At 44.4% G+C, this 13459-nt stretch overlaps 1 long non-coding RNA gene across 1 annotated transcript in view; it reads right to left on the reverse strand.

The window, feature by feature from the left end:
• Positions 1–11456, reverse strand: part of LOC143837638 (uncharacterized) — a 31370-nt gene extending 19914 nt beyond the window's left edge. Inside the window, exons 1-2 of the long non-coding RNA XR_013231034.1 lie at positions 11423–11456; positions 9283–9324 (exon numbers count right to left, since the gene is read on the reverse strand). This is a non-coding gene — a long non-coding RNA (uncharacterized LOC143837638). The remainder of the gene's footprint in view (positions 1–9282; positions 9325–11422) is intronic.
• Between the last annotated feature and the right edge of the window lie 2003 nt (positions 11457–13459).

Here is a 13459-nt window from a genome sequence, read left to right on the forward strand (position 1 = left end):
TTTGTAGAAACCACAACAATGGTAACGCACAGAACTTTCCCGCTAGTGTTGCAGATTGGTTGCAGGAGTGTAGCGCTTTCCGGAAGGTGAATCCACTTTTGGGGATTTCCCTGAAAGCGCTACAACGAAGCGCTTTTTGCGGATCGGTTTCAGGTGTGTGGCAGATTGTCAACGACGTTGTGCATAATGGCAAATCATAGCGTTTTCAATTGGCAACTATTGTGCGATTTTGAAGGAGTCGGAAAGCCCCATATAGTACCAAAACTGAAGGTGTGAGTTTGCCCTGATATATCTAGTTCAAAGAATATAGACATGCCGGACATTTGCTGTTGCTTAGATAAACCTTTGATGTTTGGGATAACTTAGGACAGGCAGTACTAAAGGAAGCCCATAACTTCTTCGCCCAAGAAGTAATTAACACATGAAATTCACCGCTGCAGGCCACAAGCAGTTGCAAGAATGGACAGCTTCAAGAGGGGATTGGATAATATGGAGCAGAGGCCCATTGGTGGCTATTAGCCACAAGGTATAAATGGAGCATTATGTGTGAGGCAGTGATTCTCTGTATTCTTGGAGCTTGGGGGGCAACTGTGGGAAGGCTTCTGGAGTTCTGACTCTGCTGGTGGACCTCCTGATGGCATCTGGGTTCTGGCCACTGTGTGACACAGAATGTTGGACTGGATGGGCCATTGGCCTGATCCAATATGCCTTCTCTTATGTCCTTGTTAGCCTGAACGCATTTTAATTTCCCCCCCTTTTTTTAAACACCAACTTCTGCCTCCTTCCCTGGTGCTGTTATTTTGTGTGCTTGTGTAGATCAAGAGATGCTGTTACTGCTGGGAGAGTAAACAAACTCTTCTGAAGTTCAGCCAAGACTCACAATAGAGATCTAGAAGTGCAAGGAGTTCCAAACTCATTACCCACCAGAGTGGTATCTCCCAACGGAATCCTGCAATTATGGTTTGTATACATGAGAGTTTGGCAATGACTGGTCAAGTACTGTGACCACAAGCTAAGAAAAGAGGCAAGGGAAGGAGCAGACTGTTTGGCTCTCTTGTAAGCTGCCTATACATGCAGTCTAGAAATACTATTTTCAGGGGCAGCTAGTGTAGTGGCTAGAATGTCGGACAAGGATCTGGGAGACCCAGTTCCATTCCGCATGATTACAATGTTGCAAAAGGATTCCAAATTGTAAACGCTACATATTTGCAGTTATGCACAACGTCCCACATAATCTGCCACACTCCTGAAACAGTCCCGCAAAAAGCGATTCGTTGTAGCGCTTAAAGGGAAATCCAGAAAAGTGGATTCACCCTCCGAAATGCGCTACACTCTTGCAAACAATCTGCAACAGTAGCGGAAAAGACCTGTGCGTCCCCATTGTTGCGGTTCCAGCCAAGTCCCTCCCCCTGGCTCTCTCCTCCGAACTTCCAGCGAAGCGATCGCCATTTTTTTTTTCTCGGAGCGAGCAGAAAGCAACAAACCGGCGAGCCTTCATTCACCCAGTGAGGCTTCTCTGGCTGCAGTCCCTCCACAGAGCTGCTTTAAAGCTCCCCTGTCACCAAGCACAACACTTTATTTTCGGCCGAAAATCGCACCCGTGCACGGGGGGGGGGGGTTTCACTCAGGGGAGTGTGGTAATAATGACTCGCCAGCTGCCAGCTAGATGGGTACATTAGGAGGAATCAAGGAATCAAGGCATATTCGTCGCAACGTGTGTTTTTCTTTTTTCTTTTTTAACCTGTTCTTAAAGGGAAAGGGGCTTTTCGGGAGCATGATAATGGCCGCCCATTGACTGTTCGTTTGATTGACGGCCAGGGGTGGGACAGCACAGAAAAAATCATTTCCTTTCTAGCGATTTTTGGCGAGACCGGAAACCTGTGGGAAACGATTGAAACGCTACTGGATTCCACTACAAAGGAAGGTATGCATAACTCAGAGATTGCACTATTAAAAATAGCGTTTCCACTTTCAGGAACCAATTGGCAACATTCGTCCTTGTGTGGAATGGGCCTGGTATTGGGGAAAAACATTCACACAGTGGCTTGCCTTTTCTTGCTTTCAGTCCTTGCTTCTTAAAGTGTTGCATTGTCATAACACAATAACCATGTTTTTATTTTATTTTTTAGGATTTCAGACTTGGGGGGGGTGCTCAAATGCATCCTACATGGCACTGGAAGATGATTGGGAGTTTTCACCACCTGATGATGGTTGACATGTTAAAAAAAGGCAGAAAGTTTTCACTTCCTCTCCTTCAGCTATTGTGTGCGGACCCAAATCTGGGGGCAAATGGGGCAGGGTCTCTCTATGCAGATGTGGGAAAAGATTGAGAGAGCCATCCTGAGGCAAAAATCCAGGGGACAACGCAACATAACAGCTGGGTGAGTCCTCCATGTGGAAAATGTCAGGGTGCCTGTTGTGGGGAGAGGGAAAGTAATTGTAAGCCACTCTGAGACTCCTTCAGGGAGTGAAACGCGGAGTATAAAAAACAACTCTTCCTCTTCTATAAGGAACACTGGAGGAGATGAGTATTTAACATACTTAGAATAAGAATTATATATTTCAAATAACCCCCTACAGTGTCCTTATTGGCTCTGGAGTCTTCATGCTGCTTTAAGTGCACTTCGTCCCTGCTTGCCTCCACAAAAAACAGAATGAATGCTAGTCAGAGACAGACTGCTAGGACTTCCTCTCTCCTTTCTATGCAAAGTTTGTCTCTCTTCTAAATAAAACTATTTCATTCTTTCAAGCAGCCTGGTGCTGTTGCCCTCTTTGCAGGTTTGAACTCTGCCAGCATAATCAAATGCTAAAGAAGGAAGCAGATCAAGAGGATTTATATTTGGGGCGGTAGACAACTGTTTTGGTTTTAAAGCTTCATGCTGGTTTATTGGCCCACAAATAGGGCTGGAAAATGCATACTTTGGGGGTGGGGTTACCAGCATCTGGGTGGGACCTGTTTTTTTTTTCTGGAATTACCATGGGTCTCCAGTCCAGACTACCGATGTCAGTTCCTCAGAAGGAAGCAGCAGCAGCAGATGGTGGACTATGGCATTTTGTGAGCAAACTCCACTTTCCACTGGCACCGCGCCACACAAGAGTTGGCTGTCCTATTTGCAATGGAGATCTATGCAGAGAAACAGATTCGTAAAAAAATAAAGGATCTCCAGTCTGACTCATGCTAAAGCAAAATGAGACTTTTTAGGCTGAAACAGCAGGGATGAACCATTTGAAACCCTCCCTAATTGAGGCCTTTCTCATCAGTGGAGACGTTTGTCCTGCTCCCCAGCCCTTACCACTCCCTGTTCATTCTCTTAAGGTGTACTGTCTGTTCCCTCTGCCCTCTGTCTCATCCCCATCCTCCACTTGCAGCTAGCTGGGTGACCTTGGGCTAGTCAGTTCTCTCAGCCTCTGTTACCTAACAGGGTGTCTGTTGTGGGAAGGGGAAGGGAATGGTTTTTGTAAGCCACTTTGGAATGCCTTCAGGTACTGAAAAAGCAAGGTATAAAAAAACCAGCTGTTCTCTGCTGAGACATGTTTGGCAGGCATTGGTGCTTTGGTGAACAGACTCCAGAAATGGGAGGGGGGAGGACCAACCACAAATTTGTAGAAGCATTGTTGGGAACCCTAAATACCTAAACCCTAAATACATGTGGAAACCTGGCTGTGACTCTGTTGCCATGACAACAATAGGGCAATCACAGAGAGAGGTCACCTCAATCAGACCTCTCAGGTAGTAAAACCCAGTGTGAGCAATCTGTGAACCACGTTTGCATCTGAATTTTTCCCACCTTCTTTTGGTTGTTCAGGTTCCCTAAATGGGGCTAAATCTGTCAGGATTGGGTAATTAAGACCTAACAACCATATCTGAAAACCTATGAGCTACATTGTGCTTGCTTGTTTCCATACCTTCAGTCTCTAATTGCTGCCGTGATGTTCACTCGCCCATAACTGGGGAATGTATCACAGGCCTTTGATGATAGCACCTGGGTAGTTTGCATCAGGAGGTATAAAACAGCCATTCAATTCTTCAGATGTTTGGGGAGATGGTCAACAGTTAATTGAGTTCTCAGTTCACATTTAATAAGGTTCAGCTATGAAAACATTGACTCACAAATGCTTCTAAAAAGAACTAGAGTGTACATCACTCACAACCCAAGCATTCCTCTCAAGCAACTCGTTCAAGCTACCATTTAAGTCCCTGCCAAGTGATAACTGATGTTGGGACACTTTATTGACCTTTGTCTTAATTAGAAGAAGATTACCCTTCTTCTGATTAAGACAAAAAGACCAATGTCTAAGGACACAACTTTCTTATTCCCCATGAAGAATCTTTCAGGTCACTTACATATAGGTTGTTTTCCCTGGCTTGGAAGCTATTGGGAAGTTAGTCTCCCTGTCACTTTTCCACAGCATCGTAGTGCTTCCCCAGACCTCCTGGATTTTCACTGTCTTTCCTACAGTCTACCCCAAATCTATTTTGGTGCAATTGTTTGAGAACAATCACAGGAAATTTGGGGCAGAACCCATGTGGACAGGAAAGTCTGGATCATTTCAGTCCCTGGCAAACTGGTACCATTTTCCCCTGGCCCAGTTCCACAGAGCAGCCATTTCCCCCAGCTGAGAACTTTGGGGTCGGGAATTACCAACAACTGATATATTAGAAATCTTGTTTCTTAAAGAGAGAACAGGCCCTGTGGGCAGCAGATATCCAAACATATTCTTCATGAAAATTGAGTGTCACTATTGAGAACTGCCACCAAGCAGGACTCTCAGTGGTGTATAATGTGTTGCCAGACTCTTAAGTCATGTTAAGGTGTGGGCTGGATCAAGAGACAGGACTGAGAACTGGCTGTTATCAAAGTGTAAAGTCAGCAGGATCTTCCTGGCACCCACTCGGTGTTGTCTCCTTCACACCCTGAGTTACACTGAACGTTCCCCATCACCTATTGATACACTCAATTCTGAACACACCCCACACCTACACACCTTATCAGTCTTAATGAGATATTGACCCACCCTGTCCCTCAGCAGGATTATTTTTTAATGAAGAGGCAGGCCTACTTGGGTGTGTGTGTGTCTTTCACTGGTTTCTTTATTTCATTTATTGTCTGCCTTTGTTGTTGAGACGAGACAGGGATTGAAAGGTGATAAAAGCAGAGCAATGCACACCAGTAGAACACAAGCAATAAACAGTGCAATAAAACTGAGTTACATCATAAGAGAACAATGACATTTTTTAAAGGACAGCATGTTATGTAAGCAATGCAGCATTGGGGATTTTCACAGACCATTCACAGCCTTGTTTCCTAAATTTAAAAGTGCTCTAACCCCACCCCCCACCCTGGCCTGCTAGTGGCTGCTGTATGAAGGCTTAAATGATGAGTCTGCCAAGTGATCCAAAAAAGTTATGGTTGATGACTATATAGAGGGTGGGCAAAAATGGGATTAGGAAAAGGATAATGGAAACGAACACCTCAAAACTAGCAAATTTATTGTGGCTGGAGTTTTTATTTATTGTCTATAGTTACTTGCGGGGAGATGAAGTGTTTCCTGTCAGCAAAAGTACAGATGTGCAAGCCCAAACTATGTATCTGCAGTGAATATTGCTCACATGTTCTGGGCTGGATCAGAAATGTGTAATGCTGGGAAAGAATTTTCTCCCAAGGCAGCCTCAGCAGACATGTGGTTGAGGAGTAGCCAGGAGAATGCCTTCCTGGGCAGCAGTATTTGTGGAATCAGGGAACTGTGTCTGACCTCAATTCCCTGTGCATCTAGCAAGAGGGAAGAGAACAAAAGTACTAGCCCCCAGGAAAAAAGGGGAGAAATGGGACAGAGAGATGCTTTTCCAGTATGGAGAGGCATCCCACATTGCAAGATAAGATGGACTGATGGCAGGTTCTGAGGCATACCCCCTTTTATGGCCCTAGCTAGGCTGCCACTGGGATCACCCCACATCCATAGGTCTGGGACCCTCAGTCTGTAGGCATGAGTTCCAGATTCTCCTCAGCTTCTGAACAGGCAATGCCTGCTTTGGATCAAAACTCTGTGCTATTTGTGGCATAAAGGGCTTCAGCCTTAAACTATCATGTTATTTACCAATCCACAAGTGTTAAGCCTCTTGAGAAGGCTCAAATATTTCACAGGGCACATGGATTTCCCCAGTGGGGCAAATAGTGTCCCCCTCTGAGCAGTTCAGCTTGGAAGGGAGGGAACACCCCCACCCTCTTCTGCATGTGCTCTGCTCTTTTGATCCAGATTGAGCACCACAGATGTGGAAATGGATGAGGAACTGTAACTTGTGTCTGACTTTCTCATACATTTGGAGCCCCTACAACACCATGTGAACTATGTAATGTGTGCATTCATCCTTCCTAAGCTCCATTGCATACCTCATGTTGTTGTGACTTATGTAAGTGCCCTGCTGGATACCTTCCATGTTCTTTCACATGGGTGTCCCCATGGAGAGCTCTATTTGCTCCAAGATCACTCTGTATTTAGACCCAACTGCTGCCCTCTCACCTTCTGATCTCTTCTGCCTCCTTTCAGGTATTTCCTCACTTCCCAACTTTCCTATCTACTGGTTAGAGCTGTTCATATAGCCCAGACCTTTTAAACCAGACTTTTTAAACCAGACTTTTTAAACCATGAAACCCTGGGGATGCTTGATTGCCCTGGAAGGGTTTCCGGAATAATTGAGAATTAATTCTTTATAATTTTTTAAAGTTTGTTAAATATTTATTGGGTGATTGACCATATATGGTCATGTCAACCCACCCACCCTTTCCCAAAATGGCCAGTGATGGTCCTGGAGGGGGTGGGAAGGGGAGGGACCCCAGGTGGGCTATGCTTCCCAATCATATTCTGCATCATCATGCCACTTCTGGGATTTCTTGAAGCCTGAAGAATGTTTCAGGGGTATCTCAACAGTAAAAAAGTTGAGAAAGGCTGATATAGCTCAAGTCTGCTGTTAGGTCACTTCTGGTTTTGTAGCCAAGGGTCCCCAACCCGAGGCCCATGGGCCACATGCAGCCCCCCACCTCTTTCTGTGCAGCCTTCCAACCTGTTTGTCTGCTGCTATCACCCTCAGGGCATTTTCCCTCAGACTGTTCTTCTTGCCTTAAGAGGCACCATCTAATGCTGTTCTTTCTCACCCTTTCTTGCAAAAAAGACAATACTAATATTGTTTTGGTCTCCGTGGTTCTCCTTGTTCTTATCTGCTGTAATAGCATTTTGGCCGCTCTAGGTACTTTGCTAGCCAGCAAAGCTCAGGCACCCATAGCTTCTTAACTCCTCTTCTCCATGAATTACCATGTTGAAGCTATGTATGTATATAAGAAAGGTAAAGTTGCTGTGTGAATGGGTTCACAAGATGTCAGGTCAGCTTTTGCAAAGAAAGGCAGGAAAAGGACAGTAAAAGGCCTGGTAGTTTTGCAAAAAAAGGATAAAAGTGTTTTGCCTACTGAACATTTCTAGAGGCTCCATCCATCAAAGTAAGTGGCTTCCTAAGTTGCTGGTGAGGTTGCTGCTGCAAACAAAAGCATTCTCCCTTCCACAACAAGAGCTGGTTGTTCTGACTTCTGGCCTTGCTTGCTTCTGCCTCTCCTCCCTTCCTCACTCCAGCCAGGAGTCTTCTTATACATCTGTGATTGCAGGAGCCAGTGAGTGGCCCTTTAGCAGGGAAGCTTATGGCATTCCCCTTCTCACAACTTCCTCCAGCCAAGTTCCCTTCCTTCTGGCTGCCATTTTACTTCTCATGATTGAGGCTTGGCTGGCAAGCAATGATGTGTATGTGAACCCTGCATATAATTTGAAGCCAACTTAATGGCATATCCTCTGTTACATTCACTTTTTCTATCTACTTGCCCTTTTTTTGGAGGGCCCCCAATTTTTAACATATTAGTAGGTGTATATTTAAACTTCAAGGAACTGTGTTTATTAAGAAACCTCAATGTATTCAGTGTATTTAGGACTGCAACTCTACCATCTTATAGGCCAGATTCACAATCCATTTAAAAAAAATTGTTCCTAGCCTGTGTATATAGTCCAAGTGCTTCTGAGAACTGTAATGAAAATTCCCAGCTAATAGCAGCTAGTGGAGTGGATTTCATGAGAAAGGGAGAAGTTAGGCCCCTAGTATACTACTCATATTTTTATTTATTAAAGGATAACATTGAAACTCTGCAATTGCTACTCTGCTAAAAACATTTTAAAATGTCTGCAAAAGGAAGTTCTGTTTCAAAGAAATGAAAAATTGCAGATGAGAACTGTGTCTTTAATGACAAATTGACTACTGAGTACTTTGCTTTAAACAAGGATAAAGCAGTTTGCCTGAAATGTCTTGAAACTGTCTCAGTATTAAAGGAGTATCTGCCTTGAATTCCCAAAAAGCGGGGCAAACTATAAATCCCATAAAGAAACAAACAAACAACAAAGAAATGTAAAAATCCATATAGGACTAGCTCTGGGTTTTAATTTAAACCTAGACTGACTTCTGGTATCATTTGAACACACATACAGAGAGAGAGAGAGAAAGTCACTGTTGCATGATCCTCTCAAATGTATCTAGTCAGGAGACAGGAGGATGTGCCAGAGATTTTGGTGATGTTATAAGGACCTCTTTGGCTATCTTCCATTTCCAGTTAGGAATACATGCCTGCTATTTATTTATAGGCCACTTTTCTTACGGAGACTCAAGGCAGATTACAAAATATTTAAAAAGAATGAAATCAGGCACCCAGTAAACAATGCAATAGGACTAGGATTGCAGAAACAAAAAAATGGGCAAACAAGGAAAAATGTCTCAGGTATGCAGTCTTGTTAAGCCGTGCAGATAGAGGATTAAAGTAGGCTTTCTGCTGGGCAGACCCTCAGTTCCAGTCCCAAGTATGATGCTTTCTGGAAGTTTATTTGCAATAACTGAACTTCCCACTTAAGCGCCCCAAGAAACTTCTAAGAACCCTCTGATCTCGGCATGGAGTGAAGATAAGTATGCTAATAGTGGTCCTAAATCATGCAACAAATGATGGTTGATTGTATTGTTAAAAGCAGTGGGAAATTTGCTACTCCCTATAGTGGACATAAAATGCAACCCCCTAGCCATTGATGTCCCTATTAAATGAAATATTACTACTTTCCATTAACTGAGAGCCCAGAATAACACAGGCTGTTCCAGCTCACTCTTGTCAGAACTTGGAGACTAAAGCAGGGTCAGTACTTGGATGAAACCACCAAGGAGGTCCCTTCAGGGGAAAGTATAGCAAACCATCTCCACTTCTCACTTACCTTGAAAGTATTAAAATATGCAAGATCTTCAGTGTACATAATCTAGGAGAATATAAAGAGTGTGTATTTAGCATAGTTAGAATGGGAACTTCCTGATCATTTCCAAATACTCCCCTCCTGTGCCCTAATTGGCTCAACTGGAGACTTCCTGCCCCTTTGAGCACACTTCATCTTGTCTTGTCTCCTGAACAGCAGAAGAATGACTTGTAGATAAATAGCTAGAAGAAGAAAAGTTGGTTTTATACCCACTTTTCACTGCTCGAAGGAGTCTCAAAAGTGCCTTCCCCTCCTCTCCCCACAACAGACACCCTGTGAGGTAGGTGGAGCCGAGAGAGAACTGTGACTAGCCCAAGGTCACCAGCTGGCTACATGTGTAGGGGCAGGGAATCAAGCCTGGATCTCCAGCTTAGAGGCCACTGCTCTTAAGCACTACACCATGCTGGCTCCAGCTAGCTAAACAGGTCTCTTTCTCTCTCTCTCTCTCTCTCTCTCTCCTCTTTCTGTACATAGTTATTTCTCTGCTTATTTTTAAAAACTATACTTCAAGCAGCCTGGTACTGGACTCCATTGTATATTTAAACTCCTTGCAGAAGGCTCCTTGCCAGAAGGCAGTTGTGTCTTGACTGCACTTACTTCTGTATGCACATGCACTGTCACAAACCCGCCCTGGTTTGTGTGTATATTCTTTGGTTGCCACTGCCTCCATCTAAAATGCAGCCTTTTCTATTTACTAGCGGTCTGAGGAAGCACCAGTGAAGGCTGCCCCTGGGCTTTTGTAAGGAGCAGAGTTTCCCAACTACCACTCGCCTTTCTCTATGTCTGTGATAGTTGAGAGTTAGGCGTGTAGAAAGGTCTTTGAACACTGCTGGCTGTTGTAAACAGCAAAGACTGTAGAGATCAAGACAAGGGAACGTAACTATCAGAGCTAGGGAAAGAAAGGAAAAAAATAATATCTCAAAGCTAGCCTTTAACATTACAGATGTTTACCCCAGCATCCTTCTCTTAGGACGCCTTGCAGAACAAATGTTGATCCTGGCATGCCACCTCCTCCATGCATTAGAACTCAGTTCCTGGTGTTTGAACAATGTTAACAAGTTGTTCAGATCTTTTAACCCTTCCTGCTCTAGCTGGCTGGAAATCCCTGCACAACTGGGGCACCTTTTCCTCTCCTGGTGCGGTGGGCTCCTGTCTCCAATCATTAGAGACCTCACAGCTCCCATTCCTCAATACTCAGCTCACGTTTTGACGATAGCCCTCCATCTTGCCCTTCCTGGACAAATGGTTATCTCTTAGTGGAAACACAGGTCAGTTTTGCTGACACTGCTTTGTGCATTTCATGGCCCTTTTCCCTGGGAAAGCATGATGCTTCCAGGGCATTGGGGACCGCTTCAGTGAGCTTTACAGCATCTGACATCTCCAAGCATGGCACATATGCATGTGTGTATACATATATGGAAAGAGGTACATCCCTCAACAGAGTAAGAATAAAATAGGTAATTGTATAAATTAATATTTTTAACAAAGTAAAATTAAGCTTGTTACACTTTAGTGACTCATATTTCCACATGCTGCCGCCTCGGACTCTAGTGGAGCACTCTGGATCAGCTTTTAAGAGCCCCTTTGTTCTGCCCCATTGGTCTTGTCTTTCAAGATTAGGACTGCCTTTGTGCCAATTCCTTGCCTGGGCTTAAGGGCACAGAGTATATGTTCCTTTCTATACCAGATTGCTCTGGAGGCTATCAAAGGGTTTGGCACCAGGCAGATAGCGACCTTTTAAAAAGCCTTCCACAGATACAGGACAATTATGAGACCAGATTAAGGAGTCAATAGCCCTAAACCATGTTGACCGCCAGCAACCATCACCATTAGAGCACCTCAACCAAGGCAAATAGCCTGGCTGAAGCCCTTAAGCAGCTGTTATCTCAGACAATGTTGCTGCTGCTGCTGGTTTCTGATTGGTTAAGAAGAAGGGAGGAATGTTTGTTTTTTGGCCTGGCAGGTTACCTGTGCCTATAACAGTTATACAACAGGTGAGAATTCAACAGGGGAAGCTTTCTTCAACACAGCTACAGTGCCATATCTGGAAGTTTCGCTATACCTGCTGGAGTTAATATAATTCTTTACTTCATTTCTCTCTCACCTTTCTCCCCCAGCAGGGATCCGTGATGCTCCCATCCATTTTATCCTCGCAACAATCCTGAAAGGTAGAATAGGCTGAGAAAAAGAGCCACTGGCTCAAGGCCACCCCAGCAAGCTTCCTTTGGCAGAGTGGGGTTCAAACCGGGGTCTTCCAAATATTAGCCTGACCCTGTAAGCACTACACCGCACTGGCTCTTATTGGTTTCTTAAAATGGACAAGTGTCGGTATAGAGATTTTAAAACAAAAAACCCCACGTACCTCAGCTGTTTTGTTTGTTCATTCTGTAGCTTCTTGTTGCACAGCGAAGTATGATTCCCAAAGATGTCTAATGAGACCCAGGGCCACCTGTGAAAGTATTTTCCCAGTTTTTATTGCGTGTTAAAGTGCCAGCAACTTGCAGCCAAGTTATGGTGACCCTGTAGGGCAGGGGTGGTCAAAGAGTAGCTCTCTAGATCAGAGGTAGTCAACCTGTGCTCCTCCAGATGTCCATGGACTACAATTCCCATGAGCCCCTGCCAGCATTACAGTGATTAAGCAGAGGAGGTTTACCCCCGCCTACCTCTGCAAAGACTTCCTTGGTGGTCTCCAAACACTGCTTAACTTCCAAGATTGAACGGGAGAGGGTGGGGACTGAACCTGGGACTTTCTGCATGTAAGGCAGCTACTTTACCATTGAGCTGTCACCCCCTCCCCTGGATATTTCTGTGCCTCTTTAAGGTGGCAGGGACCACTCCTCATTAACGGAGCTGATTTTTCAGATGCCATTGGGTGGGCTGCTCTCCCTCCCCATTCGCACCTGCAGGCTCATTAATGTGGTTCCCACAGCTATAGGAATTGCCTAGAACCACCTACCTTAGCTATCACTCAGGACTCCTTTTGTTCTCCTGAACGGAAAGGGTCATTCCAATAAAGACCTATTCAATATTGACTTTTGGAGTGTGTGCTTTCCTTTTAGAGGCTATTCACACACAGCAAAGAAAAATCTTCCAACAGCGAATTGGTGTGTACAGTGAAAGGCGAATGTATCACTGTACATACAGACTCCTTCAAATATACAACATTCAGAATAAAACTTAATGCAAATAATGCAGAGGGGAGAATTGGAAGACTAGTCCCCCAGAGAGTATTGTCAGAAAGATACGGGAAACCTTGTGCTGTTAAAATGTTCCCAAGTTTATTTTTCCCGCCCCTTTGCAGCTTGGAATTAGAATGAATTGTTCCCCAAAAACATGTCACTGTGGATTTAATGAATCCATATTTTGACCAGTTACTACTTACTGTTTACTTGGCTTCTAGAGCCTCTGGAAATCTATCCCCCTAATATAGTCCGGCTACTGGACAGGGGATTCACATAACAAATTCCACAAGAACCTATGATGAGATGTGTTCTGGGAGTTCTGAGACTCCTAGGCTGTTGTGTGGCCTGGTTCTGGATGGACCCACACAATGTGAGGAAAGGAGTCCAAAGCCTATCTCCCCCCTCCCTCCTGTTTTCCCAACTTGGAATGGCCATTTTTGCCTGGATTAGGAAACTTACATGCAGCAACCAGTACAATTCATTTTCCCCAACATAGCTCTGTTCTTTACAAAGAGACAGTGAGTGATGGGGGGGGGACAGGGGGGGGAGGTTGATCTGAGTAAATCATCAAGTTGAGAGCAGTTGTTTAACATTCCATAGCAGGTTTCTTGGCATAGTAGAGACTGGATTTTAACAGCCCCCGACTGGTCATTCCCCCCCCCCATCTAATGTGATAGCAAGGGCACCAAAGACCTTACAGTGCCAGGATCCAGAGGAACAGCACACCACGGCATGGCGAAAATTTCCATTGGTGGTTCTTATCGTAAGATAAAAGCCTTAACCCAAATGCCTGGAGAAGTAAACTAAACATTCCGCGTTGTTATGTAAGCTGCACCTGATTGATATCCCTGAAATCCTAGCAGTTGAAATAATCAGAACTTCTGGCTACCTTGAAAGAGGAAAATAAATCTTTTAGTTAACAAATACATAGAAAGCTGGAACTTTGCAGATGATATACA

Source organism: Paroedura picta, chromosome 5 (assembly GCF_049243985.1).
Source record: "Paroedura picta isolate Pp20150507F chromosome 5, Ppicta_v3.0, whole genome shotgun sequence".
NCBI classification, from domain to species: Eukaryota; Metazoa; Chordata; class Lepidosauria; order Squamata; family Gekkonidae; genus Paroedura; species Paroedura picta.